Source organism: Garra rufa, chromosome 24 (genome assembly GCF_049309525.1).
Source record: "Garra rufa chromosome 24, GarRuf1.0, whole genome shotgun sequence".
NCBI classification, from domain to species: domain Eukaryota; kingdom Metazoa; phylum Chordata; class Actinopteri; order Cypriniformes; family Cyprinidae; genus Garra; species Garra rufa.
The window spans coordinates 5,584,060-5,600,693 of NC_133384.1; positions in this window are offsets into that span (position 1 = coordinate 5,584,060).

Here is a 16,634-nt window from a genome sequence, read left to right on the forward strand (position 1 = left end):
ACATGCTAACAACATAAAATCTTGCTAAACATGTTAGAAACATGCTAGCAACTCGCTAATCATGCTAGAAACATGCTAACAACATAACATCTTGCTAAACATGTTAGAAACATACTAGAAAAATGCTAACAACATAACTTGCTAAATATGTTAGAAACATGCTAGTAACTTGCTAATCATGTTAGAAACATGCTAGCAACTCGCTAATCATGCTAGAAACATGCTAACAACATAACAACTTGCTAAACATGTTAGAAACATACTAGAAAAATGCTAACAACATAACAACTTGCTAAATATGTTAGAAACATGCTAGTAACTTGCTAATCATGTTAGAAACATGCCAGCAATTCGTTAATCATGCTAGAAACATGCTAACAACATAACAACTTGCTAATCATGTTAGAAACATACTAGAAACATGCTAACAATATAACAACTTGTTAAATATGTTAGAAACATGTTAGTAACTTGCTAATCATGTTAGAAACATACTAGAAACATGCTAACAACATAACAACTTGATAAACATGTTAGATACATACTAGAAACATGCTAGCAATTCGCTAATCATGCTAGAAACATGATAACATAACAACTTGCTAAACATGTTAGAAACATGCTAGTAACTTGCTAGTCATGCTAGAAACATGCTAACAACATGATAACAACTTGCTAATCATGCTAGAAATATGCTAGAAACTTGTAAATATACAAGATACAAGTTAGCCACGTTAACAACTTGCTAATCATGCTAGAAACATGCTAGCAACTTGCTAATAATGTCAACAACTTGCTAGTAACATGTTAATCATGCTAGAAACATGCTAATAACTCTCTAACCATGTTAACAACATGCTAACAACATGCTAATCATGTTAGCAGCATGCTAGCAACATGCGAATCATGTTAGTAACATGGTAGTAACATGCTAATGACATGCTAATCATGCTAACAATATCATAGTGACATGCTAGTCATGCTAGAAACATGTTAGTAACTTGTTAATCATGCTAATCATGCTAACAGCATGTTAATCATGTTAAAACATGACAACAATGTGACGCACTCAAACGTATGTGACGTGACATAGGCTACAGAGAGAAAGTGCTGAATTCAATCCGCATGTTGAAGTCTGTTTGATAGCCGTGAAGAGAGGCGACATTATTAATTGTAACAGAGAAAAAAGAACGTATATGAACTTTATTCAGCAATGTTTTGTCACGCATTCCCACAAGGCCAATACTAATTCACAGACACTGTTGATTTTTTTCTTCCTTTTTTTTTTTTTTTTTTTCTCCAGCCACTGCATCATTTAGCGAGAATCTGTGAATTAATGAGCTGCAAGTAAAAGATTTAGCACATCAGATAACCTTCCTGATTATTTAATGAAGGCTTGCATTAGAGACTTGCATTATAACTGCTCACATCAATTATTTATCCTTGGAGATGCATTGTTATGTTTGGAGGGGGGCTGCGTTTTAACATTTTTACAAACCATTAGATATTAATTATTGTTTTATCAACATTAACTATTTACCAGAACAGCAGATTCTTTAAAATGGCAACTAAATTATGCACTGTCACAATACTAGAGCATAAACTGTGTAAAGAAATAGATTATATTTTTCTTAGTTTTAGTTAACAGTACCAACACGGCCACGATGTTACCAGTATGTTCACTCTACCAAATCTATGAAATCCAAAAGGCGTAAAATCGTAAGTTCAGTCTCTTGGAAAATAAATATCACATCTCGAAAAGATTGTACAGTACTTTGCTTCTCAAAAATAATGTCTTACACACAACTTTAATTCCTCGTGGTCTTGTCCTTGCTGAATAAAACATTGATATATTTATCTTTTATGTTTACGATCGAGCTCAACTTCATATGTAGGATTGATTTTTGACTTAGCGTTCACCATAAACAATTCTGACACAAACCCATAATTCCATGCATTATTAATGGTTTTTAAAATAAACACAGTGTTACATTGTTATTGACTTTCTGGATGAATCGAGCAACAGCGGAGCATCTGCACGTTCAGTCAGAGAGTGCTGGAGGTTTTACCTTGGTTTACAAAGTAGCTGAGAAGCAGGAAAATCTAGCTGTGGTCAGTGTTTTTGTGTGCTTGACTGCAGTGTGGTACACTATTTTAGGACAGTCTGCTTGGCAAGATGCACTCTTCAATAATGCATTACCTGCCTAATACCTTAGGGATCTCTCTCCCTGTCTCTCAGATGGACATGTGTGTGTGTGTGTGTGTGTGTGTGTGTGTGTGTGTGTGTGTGTGTGTGTGTGTGTGTGTGTGTGTGTGTGTGTGTAGGTGAAAGGGGTCTATTGATTAGTGTGCTGAAATTCAGTTAGTCATCAGCTCAGTGAAACTGGACACAACAACAATGGACACTCACACACCAATGAGAAAGAGAAATCAAGCTGTCTCTTAAGTCTCAATTGTTTCTCATAGGCAGCAATAAAAAAAAAAACCGAGACCAGTAAATTGGGACATTTACTGAAGCCTCCTGCTTCTCAGCTTTTTCTCCTAAAAAAAGATCCCAGAAATTGCACATCTGCTTCCTCTGAAGCTCAGTCTCAGATTGTGCTCAGATTTGCCATATATGCATAAATTTGTAATCAAAGAGATTCAATATGAACTCAAACAATTCTCATTAAAATCTCCCAAGATCACATGTGCTGAGCTACGCTATTCACATTCATTTACAGCTATATAGCTATTCATTTTCCACTAAGTCTCATGAGTATTATTAATAGCCATAATTGTTGACATTTTAAATTCTCCTAAATAGAAAAACAAACATTTAAGATTAAGTTAACAAACAGAAATTTGAAAAACAAATAATTGTTGATTTATGAAGGCTTTAAAAAAAACAAAAAAACATTTTAATTGTGTGTCAGTTCATTTGAGGTAATTTTGAGGCTTATTTGTGTCATGATCTGGGCTGTGGGGCTTCCCTCAGCCACATGAGGTCGCTGTTCCCTGCACTGCTAATTGTTATCACCTGTCTAGATGTCATTATCACTTCCACCTGCTCACTATTAAGGATAAGGACTATAAGAACTCTCATTTCCCACTCTTCATCGTGTCTGCATTGTCTTCCATGTCTGTCTCAGGTATTGTGTTCATGTTTGATTGTTCCTGCTCCTGCTCCTGCTCAGTTCCTGTTGTGTGTGCCGTGTTGGCCTTTTGGTTTTGATTTGTTTGTGTTCTTTTTCTATTAAAAATACTTCCCTGCATCTGGACCCAGAACTCCCTTTATCCACGTGACAGAATGCAGACACCACAAATGGGTCCAGCGGGGAAGAATTTTTTTTTTGATGCGGCATTCCCCCGCTTGGGGGCGGCGACCATTCCCTCTGCTCCCAAGACGGAGGGGATGTCTTTCGAGGCGGCGTCGGCCGCAAGGTTCGAATACATCTACGCCTGCCTGGCGGTGGATGCTCGTATCGCCGAGGCTATGCGGAAGCGCCCCTGCTTTGCGGTGGGGGGGGGGACGACCGCTCTCTCTGTTCCGGACGCGACGGTGACCGCTCTCGCTGTTCCTGACGCGGCGGTGACCGCTCTCGCTGTTCCGGACGCGGCGGTGACCGCTCTCGTTGTTCCTGACGCGGCGGTGACCGCTCTCGCTGTTCCTGATGCGGCGGTGACCGCTCTCGCTGTTCCTGATGCGGCGGTGACCGCTCTCGCTGTTCCTGATGCGGCGGTGACCGCTCTCGCTGTTCCTGATGCGGCGGTGACCGCTCTCGTTGTTCCTGATGCGGCGGTGACCGCTCTCGCTGTTCCGGACGCGGCGGTGACCGCTCTCGTTGTTCCTGATGCGGCGGTGACCGCTCTCGCTGTTCCTGATGCGGCGGTGACCTCTCTCGCTGTTCCTGATGCGGTGGTGACCGCTCTCGCTGTTCCTGATGCGGCGGTGACCGCTCTCGCTGTTCCTGATGCGGCGGTGACCGCTCTCGCTGTTCCGGACGCGGCGGTGACCGCTCTCGCTGTTCTGGACGCGGCGGTGACCGCTCTCGCTGTTCCTGATGCGGCGGTGACCGCTCTCGCTGTTCCTGATGCGGCAGTGACCGCTCTCGCTGTTCCGGACGCGGCGGTGACCGCTCTCGTTGTTCCTGATGCGGCGGTGACCGCGCTCTCTGTTCCGGACGCGGCTGTGACCGCTCTCTCTGTTCCGGACGCGGCGGTGACCGCTCTCTCTGTTCCGGACGCGGCGGTGACCGCTCTCTCTGTTCCGGACGCGGCGGTGACCGCTCTCTCTGTTCCGGACGCGGCGGTGACTGCTGACCTTCCTCTAGCAGCGAGGCCAGCTCGCTCTGTTCCGGACGCGGCAGTGACCGCTCTCTCTGTTCCGGACGCGGCGGTGACCGCTCTCTCTGTTCCGGACGCGGCGGTGACTGCTGACCTTCCTCTAGCAGCGAGGCCAGCTCGCTCTGTTCCGGACGCGGCAGTGACCGCGCTCTCTGTTCCGGACGCGGCGGTGACCGCGTTCTCTGTTCCGGACGCGGCGGTGACCGCTCTCTCTGTTCCGGACGCGGCGGTGACTGCTCTCTCTGTTCCGGAGGCGGCGGTGACCGCGCTCTTTGTTCTGGACGCGCCGGTGACTCACGTTCCTCTGGCAGAGGTTTTCGATCACGATCCTCCGCTGCACGGGCCTGGCCCGCCGTCCCTCCCCCTGATTCACCTTCCACCATTCCTCCTCCCTCCAGGATTTTGTTTGGGAACGTCTGGAAGCCGTTCCCTTGAGGGGGGGTAATGTCATGATCTGGGCTGTGGGGCTTCCCTCAGCCACATGAGGTCGCTGTTCCCTGCACTGCTAATTGTTATCACCTGTCTAGATGTCATTATCACTTCCACCTGCTCACTATTAAGGATAAGGACTATAAGAACTCTCATTTCCCACTCTTCATCGTGTCTGCATTGTCTTCCATGTCTGTCTCAGGTATTGTGTTCATGTTTGATTGTTCCTGCTCCTGCTCCTGCTCAGTTCCTGTTGTGTGTGCCGTGTTGGCCTTTTGGTTTTGATTTGTTTGTGTTCTTTTTCTATTAAAAATACTTCCCTGCATTTTGGACCCTGACCTCCCTTTGTAGAACGTGACAATTTGTTCACAAACAAACAAATAAGACTAAATTATATATGATTAAATTAATTTCTGATTGTGGTTACCACACTGTTTTATGCATATATCATGGACGAATGAATGGATCTGTATAATTCAATATTTTTTTCTGATTGTGATTACCACACTGTTTTATGAATGAATGAATGAATGAATGAATGAATCACTCTGTATGATTCAATTAATTTCGGATTGCAATTACCAAACTGCTTTATGAATGAATGAATGAATGAATTATTTAATTAATTAAATGAATCACTCTATATGATTCAATTAATTTCTGATTGTGATTACAATTTTTTCTCACTGAATGTCCTTTATTTTCTGATTTACATATGTGTCATGAATGAATGAATGAATGAACAAATGAATATGATTTAGACAAATCCTGATTCTGATTACCAACAATTTTCATTGTTGGTATCACTAATTATCCTGCATTTCCTGTTTTATGCATATGTCATGAATGAATGAATGAATGAATGAATGAATCACTTTGTATAATTGAATACATTTCTGATTGTGATTACCATTTTTTTCTCACTGAATTTCCTGTAATTCCTGATTTACATCTATGTCATGAACAAATGAATGAATGAATGAATGAATGAATGAATGAATGAATGAATATGATTTAGTCAATTCCTAAATCTGATTACCAACATTTTTCATTGTTGGTATCACTGAATACCCTGTAATTTCTGTTTTATGCATATGTCATGAATGAATGAATGAATGAATGAATGAATGACTCTTAATGATTAAATTAATTCTGTAATGATTGTGATTACCAACAATTTTTTCTTACTGAATCCTGTACTTCCTGACGTATATGTCATGAATGAATGAATGAATGAGTGAATCACTCTGTATTCAATTAATTTCTGATTGTGATTACCATCAGTTTTCATTGTTGGTATCACTAAATGTTTTGTATTTTCTGGTTTACATATGTCATGAATGAATTTAATCACTTTATATGATTTGAATAATTCTTGTTTTTTTTTCTTCTGAATATCCTGTTTATACTGATTAATTGATTGATTGATTGATTGATTGATTGATTGATTAAATAGATACATATATGTCTAACCCATTTTATATTTAGTTAATTCCTAGTATATAAAATCAAGCTCTTCAACATTTTTCATCACCAAGTACATTATGATTAATGAATAAATTATTTAGATAATTATTAAGAAAAAGAAATCAAGGATAAAGAAGTCACAAACATATGCATAGTGGTTTTCAGTGTTGGGGAAAGTTACTTTTAAAAGTAATGCATTACAATATACCATTACTCCATAAAAAAAAGTGACTAATTGTGTTACTTAGTTACTTTTATGGAAAGTAATCCATTATGTTACATTGTGTTAATTTTTGTCACCTCGGCTGGGTTTGCGTATTTATTTTTAATAACAAAAATATTATAATATACCTAAAAGGTATATTTTTGGAAACTGTACAGCCAAAAGTGAACTTAATAAGTGCCTCTGCACCTCACTCCCAATTTCTCTCAACATGCTGGGGACAGGAGGGATGTCAAATGGAAAAACAAAGTAATTTGCGTTACTAATTTAAATAAATAGCAGCTATTTTACTAGATACTTGAAAATCTGATTACATAAAAGTGTTAACCCCCAACACGGGTGGTTTCATATCAAAACCTTATAAAATCACTCAGATTAAACTCCTCAACAAATTCTTGAACATCTTGAAGAGCAAGATTTTTCCACTTGACACAATGAAGCCTTCTTTAAAGTGACCTTTGCATGAGGAACACACTCTGACAAGCAGGTGCAGACTCAGTCTTTCACTAACAGGAGAACATCTCATTTGACACTGAATACTGCACCTCTCATGGCCAGCTATTAAGGTGCTGCTGTGGTTGTAACCTCTGTGTCTCGAAACCTCCTCAGTCACACACACACACACACACACACACACACACACACACACACACACACACCATAACTGTAGCACACACTCACATCAGCCCATCCCTGAAAAGCCTGCTAATGTTCTTTTAAGCTCACCACAATGGGGCTCAAACCAGATGGCAAATTAGTGGCAATTGTTCAAAAACAACACAGTCAATTCAAACAACATCGTTTCATTCTGCTTCCAGCTGTTGAGCTGCTCCTCTTACTGCAGGAATAACTTCACCTCAGAGCTTGCACCATAGTTGTTTAAACGGGAGCTTTTAGTCGGCTTTGAGGTCATCTAGTGCACTAAATAAAAAGTAACAAAAAAATATGAAGATAAAAATCGAGAGTCGTTCTATTCCAGGAAAATGAAATAAAATATTGAAAATGAATATACATTATTTCGTTCAATAAATTATTCTCCAGAATATGAATGTCCCATTCTCGCCTGTCTCAAGCTACTAAATAAGTAGTAAATTGTGGTTTTGCCGGCTACACTGCAAGTCAAAATTTCCAAGTTCCTGCTTGAAAAAGTACAATGGAGTGCTACTGGAGTTGGACTTCCAGCTTGGAAACTTGTGCGGAAAATCTAGAACTCTGATCTCACGGAGATACAAGTTTGTGATGTCATGCAAACAGAGAACTATACAGTTGATGCTAAATCTGTTGAGAAAACCGGCTTAAATCTGTGAAAGTTTGCTGGTTTTAGTTGGTTTATGCTGGTCTTCCATCCTGTGCAGCTGAAAAACATGACAATAAGACCATTTTTGTTTGTTTTTATTTTTTGTATGTTTTATATTTAGATTATTATTATTATTTTAGTTTAGTTCAGTTGAGGTAAATGTATTCATTTATTTATATATTTGTTTGTTTGTTTAATCTTAAGTAATTTTAATACCTCTACTTATTTTATTTCAGTTAGTTTATAATAGTTCTACTTAAATGTTTTGATTTCTATTTTTTTATATAATATTTAAGTAAAATTTTATTTCAAGTTTGAATTTATTCAAGTTTCAGTTTTAGTTTTAGTTTAGTACAATATCAAAACTGTTTTAAACAAATTAAATGCAAAAAAGTAAGTTCCTACGACAAATAAGGATAAAACACTTTTTTTAGATATAAAGAACCCTAAAAAATTTTTTTTCTTTTTTTTAAGATTTATGCAATTTAATTAAAAGTAAAACTTCAATAACTTAAATTTATTAATGCTTACTTTTTTATTATATATATGGAAAAATCCTTAATCAATTATTCAATTAAAATGTGTAAGGATTAGTCAATTCAATTTGATGGAATTTTACAGTTAATTAAATTGTGTTAATTAAAAAAAATATATATATTTATATTTTTATTTCGTATTTTATCAATCAATCAAAATTATCCTATGCCACATAAGGATAAAACCCAATTTTTACTCAATTTAAAGATTTATTGAGATTTACTCAATTTAATTAATAATACAATTTAACTAAATTAAATTTAATAATGCTTACATTTTTATTGAATAATTAAAAAAATCTGCAATCAATTATTCAATTAAAATGGAATTTTACATTTAATTAAATTGTGTTAATGTTAAATAAATGCTCTTTTTTTTGATTGACTGATTGATATTTTTATTTCGGATTTAATCTTAAGTAATTGTAATACTTCTACTTATTTTATTTCAGTTAGTTTCAAATGAATTATTCTAATTCAAATGGTTTAATTTCTATTGTTTTAAATTATGTAATATTTAATTTTTATTTTATTTTAAAGCAAGTGTTAATTTATTAGTTTCAGATTTAGTTAACAATATCAAAACTGTTTTAAACTAATAAAATGCAATAAATGTAAGAATAAAACTAAGTTATTTAGATATAAAGAACCCTCAAAAAATCACCCTTTTTCTAAGATATACACAATTTAATTAAGAGTAAAATTGTTATTAAATTAAATTTAATGCTTACATTTTTTTATTAAATAACTGAAAAATCCTTAATCAATTATTCAATTAAAATGTGTAAGTATTAGTCAGTTCAATCTGTTAAAATTTTACAATTAATTAAATTGTATTAATCTTAAAAAGGGCTTTTTTTATTGATTGATTGATAATTTTATTTCGTATTTAATCTTATGTAATTTCAATACCTCTACTCATTTTATTTCAGTTAGTTTCTAATTAATTATTCTAATTTAAAATTTTTAATGTCTAGTTAAAAAAAATTAACATTTAATCTTTATTTTATTTCAAATCAAGTTTATTTACTTTTACACATTTATTAAAGTTTCAGTTTTAGTTAACGATATCAAAAGTTTTAACTAATAAAATACAGTTCCTACATCACATAAGGATAAAACCCTATTCAGATACAAAGAATTGTTTATATATATTATATATATATATATATATATATATATATATATATATATATATATATATATATATATGTGTGTGTGTGTGTGTGTGTGTGTGTGTGTGTGTGTGTGTGTGTGTATATGTATGTATATATCTTCTTTTACAATCTTTTTTTTCTAAGATTTACACAACTTGATTAATAGTGAAATTTAATTAAATTGAACATATTAATATATTCAATCAATAATTCAATTAAAATGTGTAAGGATTAGTCTATTCAATTTAATGGAGTTTTACAATTACTTAAATTGTATTCATCTTTAAAAGAGGCTTTTTATTTATTTTTTATATATTTTTTTTAATATATTTTTTTTTATTAAGAGGAAGCAACTTGTTGATAATCATGCACCTGAAACGTCAGCATTCAATAGCATTGTTTATACTTTGCAATTTGGAGTCTTCTCTGTTGACAATAAAACACTTGCAAAGTTAACACTAGCATTCCTGTTTTGTTTCTTTAGGCCTATATGTCATTCCATGTGCTGTTTGCCTCCTCTCTAGATCCTGAGCCAGATTGTAAACAACAAACGAAAAAGTGTCGTCTGGCCACGTTTGGAGCATGCTGTTGTCTTCCAGCCACAAATTCTGATGAGCTACTTCATTTGTGCTTAAATTTAGCGCTAACAGGATCTATCAAACCACATAATGGCAGCCTCCGCAGCCTTAACAAACCATGACTTATTTTAGCTTCTCCACTAAGAGGCTTTGGGAACGTGGGTCTGAGCCGAACACACTGGTACTTACCACTGCCGCAATTTATTACTATTAAAACTTAAATCAAAACGTCAATTACATCGCCAAGAAAAACAACAACGTAAAGAGTTGTTCTAGTACAGCATTATAGCTCTCGTTTTCAGAATATGCAATTACTTTTTATTTTATTTGGCCTTCCAGTAACGAGCCAAACGCACTATAAGGCAAAACATATTAATGCAGTTTCATTCGAGCTTGGAATGGGAATCGGAATCATACTGAGGTTTGAGATGATAGCAGAGTGATTTTGAAATATAAAACCTAACATACAGATCTGGCCATTAAAAATGCGTCTATTTTCACGCGGCAGCCTGCAATTCGGCACGCGAGGCCACGCGTCATGCCGCAGCGGCTTTTTTAGATTTTTTTACAACGTGGTTGCACTTCATACAATATCCACCAGGTGGCGCAAGGAACAACATTCTGTAGCCAAACCCTGCACAAAGAGGGATATTTGGACAGTATTTACGTCTGTATTTCATTCTGTATGTAACGGCAAAGTATTTATAATTTCGTTTCTTTTTTATTAAGGTAATTTAGAAAAAAAAAGTTTGGAGCATTTTTGTTCGTTAAACGTAAGCTTTTTGTTTCTTAAAGACCAAGCGGCAGACAGTGAGTTTACCTACTCTGTTTTTCAATTTGCCTTCTCAAATCACGAATTGGCTAAAATAAAATCCATAGATGTAAAACAAAAGATTTAAATACTAAGAGATATAAATGTGTGCTATTAGGTGCCAATCGTTTGTGCGGAGAGTGCAAAACACATTTTTAGGACATGAAGGATCAAGCTCGATCAGTTACATTTTTTTCAGTGGAAAATATGTAACCACTATTTTTTGTCAGACATGATAAATAAATATGTAGAAAGACTTAAATTACTACTTAACGAAAAAAAACGAGGATTTGAGGAGGACTGTTAACTGCATCATCACTGACTCAGAAAACAGTAGTTTCTAAATAAATAATTAAAATATCTCCTTACTGTTTGACAGTCAAGGTATTTACTTGTTCCAGTGTTTTGTGGCAAGCTTTAAACAAGGAACCCTTCCAAGCTGTGCTGAACGTGCGCTCAATGCTGCTGACAGGACCGTGTTTCCACCAGCGCTGCAAGTTTTTTTTTAATCACCACTGAATGTTAAAACATAATTTTAGCCCGCATTTGATCTTTGACGGATTAAAATGCAGGGCTATACGTCTTAAAAGTGTAACATGGAAATATAATGGATGTACTGCGAAAAAAGTTTTATACTCGACAGTAAGTACGTTTACATGGACAACAATATTCCGATTTTAACGCGATTAAATACTCTGATTAAGAAGTAACCATGTAAAATGATATATTTTAATTAATTTAATCCGACTAAAGTCATATTTTGAGTAAACACAAATCGAATTAAGACAGGTGGAGTATTCCTATTTTAGTCGCATTATGGAAGACATGTACACACCTTAATCACACTATTCCCCTTGTGTAGGATTTTTCGCCATATTTTGTGACAGGATACACAAATGCTGCGCTCCAGGCAGGTTTTTGAGCTCGTAAATCACGTCTTCAAAGAACTTTGTAGCGTTCCAAGCAAGTCACGCCAAGAATTTATTATTTTTATAGTATTAATAATTTGATTGCAACGTTAAATTGTCCTAAATATTACTCTATTTTTCCACCGTGTGCCACTTGCATAAACACCGCACCCCTTTATTGTTGTTTCTTGGGCTAAGTCATGTCAGAACTGGGAACTGGGAGTGCGTCGATCTAGTACGAGTTCACGGGTGGGAATTCACGGTTTTAACTGCCGTTCCAGTGCACTTTCACTGGTAGAAGTTTGGAAAAACACGGGTAACGGGTTGCCTGGAACGCGGCATAACGCTCTCAGTTGGTCGCGCTTTAGTTTCATTTTTATTTATTTATTTGTTTCTTCAACATGGGCTTAATCAAAGCTCATTGTTGATAAATAGTTTGTCTGTTATCATAATGTATTGTTTTATGGAAACGTATTTAACATTCAACCCCCTTTTGTGCATATTTGTTAGTAGGCCTAGTTATTTTAATTTTGTGAACGGGATTTCCGCTATTGTAATGTCTAGGATGCTTTTCACTTTTACTTTTGAATTCATGATCTTGGTTTTGCTTACATATTGGCTACACCTATCAATTTTAAGATTAAAACAAATTCTTAAAAGATGGATTTGTTATTTTTAATTAAACAGCATAACAAAAATAAAATAAAACTAACTTATATAGCATTTATTAACAAAAACTAATAAGACGAGGCACTCCATCACATGCTGTGTTATACGCCGACTAAACAATTTATTACAGGGCGCGCAAACACTGAGCAATCAAAATAATTAATTTAAAAATAACAATAAATAGCAAGTACAAAATTACAAAATACATTATAAAATTCAATATTTTAAAGCCACAGCAAATGAAGATTTACATGTTTGAGAGGTAGCTCGTCTTTTTCATACCATTTATACAATTTTAGATACACTTGATTTTATTGATTTGTGCAAGAGGAGAAATATAAACTATAGTTTAGAGTGTAAAAAAATTATTTGATGTATTATTGTGAGTAGTAGTAGTATTTCCTTTTATTTCATTTTGTGCTGTACATTATGATGTCGCGCTGCCCAATGAAGTTTTTTTTTTTTTTTAATACATAAAAGGAAAGGGAACCATTTAGATTTGGCCTAATGTCAATGTAAGTACTATACCCTAGTATTATAATCCTAATATTAAAAATAATGTCAACAAATAAACAGAAGGATCATTTTTCAAAACAATAAGGCTTTTATTATGTGACTGACAATGGATACAATTGTTCAGTATCACAAGTGCTCCAGTGAGTTCTGCAAGTTTTTAAACATATATATTTTTTTACTTTTTACTTTTTAAAAAAGTGGAAAAGTTGTTCTTCTATTTCGGAGAAGTTCGTTAAGTCTGTCTCTTATCAGCTTCCAGTCACGAACTGCGGGGTTGAATCTCCGACCAACAGCATCTGAAAGTGCTTGACGAAGGTTGTTGGGTAGTGCATTTTTCCCCCTGGAGCCGTCAAAGTTAACAGAACCTGCCCAGTTCTGATAAAGGTTGAGGGGAATTTACCTTTTAAACAAAAGAACAGCGAAACGATCTGCCCTTGGTTTCCCGTCTGGTCCTGTTGATTCCAGATACAGTTTATTCTCGGTCTCTACTGAAACATGATTTAAATGTACATCTGGAAGGATTACTCCCTGCATGAGAGACCGGCGAATACGATGATGGTGATGAGAATGGGAGGTGTTTGTTGGTGTTTCAGGCAATCTCAAATGGAATGATGTCATGATGGAAGGAGAAACCCGTGAATAATCTTGATTCGGCGAATTTTCATTATGGAGCATCGGATTCGTCACCACTGGGTTGTTGGTTAATCCTTCTGATGTTGAGCCCGCTAACGAATGATCTGGGCTGGTTTGTAGGTTGAGCGTCCGGACAGTCAGTGGTGTAGAGGCTGCAGCAGGAACACCGAAATCAGCATCAACCAGGTGCGCTGACAGCGAATGGTCTTCGCGAGCAGACTGAGGAGATGACCACATCTCAAAAGGCTGTTGGCAGTCCATTGGAGTATCCGCCGACGTTGAAGGAACATTGGCAGAAATGTCTGTGGATGTGGATTGATCCGCTGTCGAAGGATGAGTTTTCTCACTGAAACGCGCCTCCAACAAACCAATCCGTGCCTCTAAATTCAGAAGCCTTCTTGTGAATTCAGACATCTGTTCCTTGGAAACAGTGACTGCAGCAGGACATCTACGTTCAATTAGAACAGCCTGTAGATGGTAGCATTAAAATTAGTTTTGAATATGATGTTCACACCGCAGATAGGTATATGAGGCTGCTGCACATGGGGCTGCTTACATAAAAATAACTTATCAAATACCCACCGATTTCTTTTTTACAAGCCGGGTAGTCCCTGTTTTATTTTTGGTCTGTGGACTCTGCTTGTTCTCCTTGCCAGAATGCTATTGAGACAATATGTATGATGGTTAGCACACAACAAACATCTGAATGTACCAAAAAATTTAAGGCAGCGTTAGGCCAAAATACATTATAGACTACATACCTTTCGCTTGCTACTACAAGTGGGAGCGCTCCTTTTTGAATAAAATGCTGTGGCCTCCATTTCTTTCTCGCACAGTTAATACAAATGCACACAGTGACAATTTGTTAATAGGTCTATTTTATCAGTTGCTCACTTGCAGCCGATTTAAAAGACCGTAAAACGGCATGGGCGGCATGAACGTGACGTGGTCGATTTGTCCAATCACGGACGAGTTCATGAACGTGACGTCGACGATTTGTCCAATCACAGACTAGGTCCTGAATCAAAGCGCGGAATCCAAAACATATAGATGAAGACGTTCTGCTTTCTTGTAATTTGCTTGCTGCTTTCATTTTTACGTCACTGTTTAGATTTTATTCGCTGCTTGCAATGGCGATAACAATACAGTGCATCATTTCTCCCTGTTGAGCGCATTGCTGGACGATGTGTGTCAAATACATCCACGGTGCAATTAAGTACAACAACAGAAAAAGTGACTATAGTCATGCCACTATGTACAGTGGTTGAGGTCTAAAATGTTCTAATATTTGTTAAGTGATCATTTGCTTTACTATTTGTAAATTGTATACAATAAAAATATATTTTGTTCTGTAATTTGCTTGGCCTGACTTGGCTTTCATTAATGAAAAGAAAATGTAGTTGTTGTTATATTTGTCTTGAAAATATCGATATACCAACAACTATATTTTCTATATATTTTCATCTGTGTGCGTGCGTGCGCGTATATAGATAGATAGATAGATAGATAGATAGATAGATAGATAGATAGATAGATAGATAGATAGATAGATAGATAGATAGATAGATGAAAATAGAGAAAATATAGTTCAAGAACAAAATATAGAACAAAATGTGTACACACAAATGTTAATATACACTTTAAAAATATTAAATGATATCTGTTTAAAAAACTGTTTCACATGAAAAATATAATTTTATTGCATGTCGCGGTGTTATGTGTAGTTGAGTCAAAGAAGGCTACAGTTAGCCAGCTCTAGATCAGTGAGTCTCAAGCCACCCCCCTTCCCCTGGTTTGCATTTGTATAGCTCCAGTAATCATTTACATATAAAAGCTACACCGAGGCCAAGGTGACATGAATCATGGGGGGTGTCAGGTGCTAAGCCTTCCACATCAATTTTTGGCAGTTCCCTACAATTATCTGTGCTAACTGCGCATTCCTGTGAACAGCCATTAACCTGAAACTTCTGCGACAATTCACAGTGTCGTTAAATGACGAAAACCACTTTTTTCATGCAGTGTACATCGCAAAACCTCTAGTGTCTTCATGTACTGTATATTGAAGTTTAGACAGTTTGCAAGAATATTTAGTATCACTGGTGTGAAAATGCTGTTAGATGGCGGTGGAGTAAACGGGAGTTGAGACTGGCAGATCCAGCTATTTTAGGCTACTTTGAATTTAAAGTTCAGGTTGCATTGTCCGATAAAAAAAAAATAAAAATGATCAGAACTATCAACATAGTATATAACACTAATCTGGTTGCACAATAGAAAGAAATATGCAAACACTAGCCATGAGCCGTGTCAATTTCGACACAAAGGGAAGTGGGAACTATTTGTTTTTTTCAGTTATTTTAAAAGTAGCAGTTAATGAGGCGATCAGCGGCAGTATAAAGAGCGAAATGTTTATGAATAGCCGAATGGGGATGGGGGGTGAATGCTGCCTGTTTTGCCTTGTAATCAACATTTTATTGAGACTGTTTTTGGGGGGGTCCAACTGTGTAGCATTCGGTTTAATTGCGGATTCAGCATTCAAATGCATGCCAGGGAAAAGGGGAAAGCTTTCCTCACACGCTCCACCTATGATACACCCTCTTATCACAAAACATTAGTGTCCACACCCCTGACACACTGTACGAATATATACAGTCCATCCATCTGTAAAGTCATCTCAAAATGACCAAAATCAGCAAGCTGCATTCCCAAGACATCAGGGTGATGAGGTCTGCTGGAAGTTCTACTCAAGAAATATCCCGACATCTGAAATCCATTGGTGTACACGCTACATTGAGCACTATCCGGAGACACTACAAAGAAAGATCATCACACAAACGTAATCCTCGCAAAATAACGGAGTAAGTTACCCACTGCATGACGCGAACACAAACACTGGCCTAAATACCGGTTAATGCTAAGTGGTGGTTATGCATAAACTGTCAAATGTTTAACTATTTTCTGTTTTGCCCTTGATTTTAGAGACATTGTCCTATCCATAGAGAATATCACTCATCAGAATGATGAACTGGTGTCATGTTCCGTGAAAAAACAGCTATGGCGTGACAGCGGAGTGGAAATAAGCGAGCG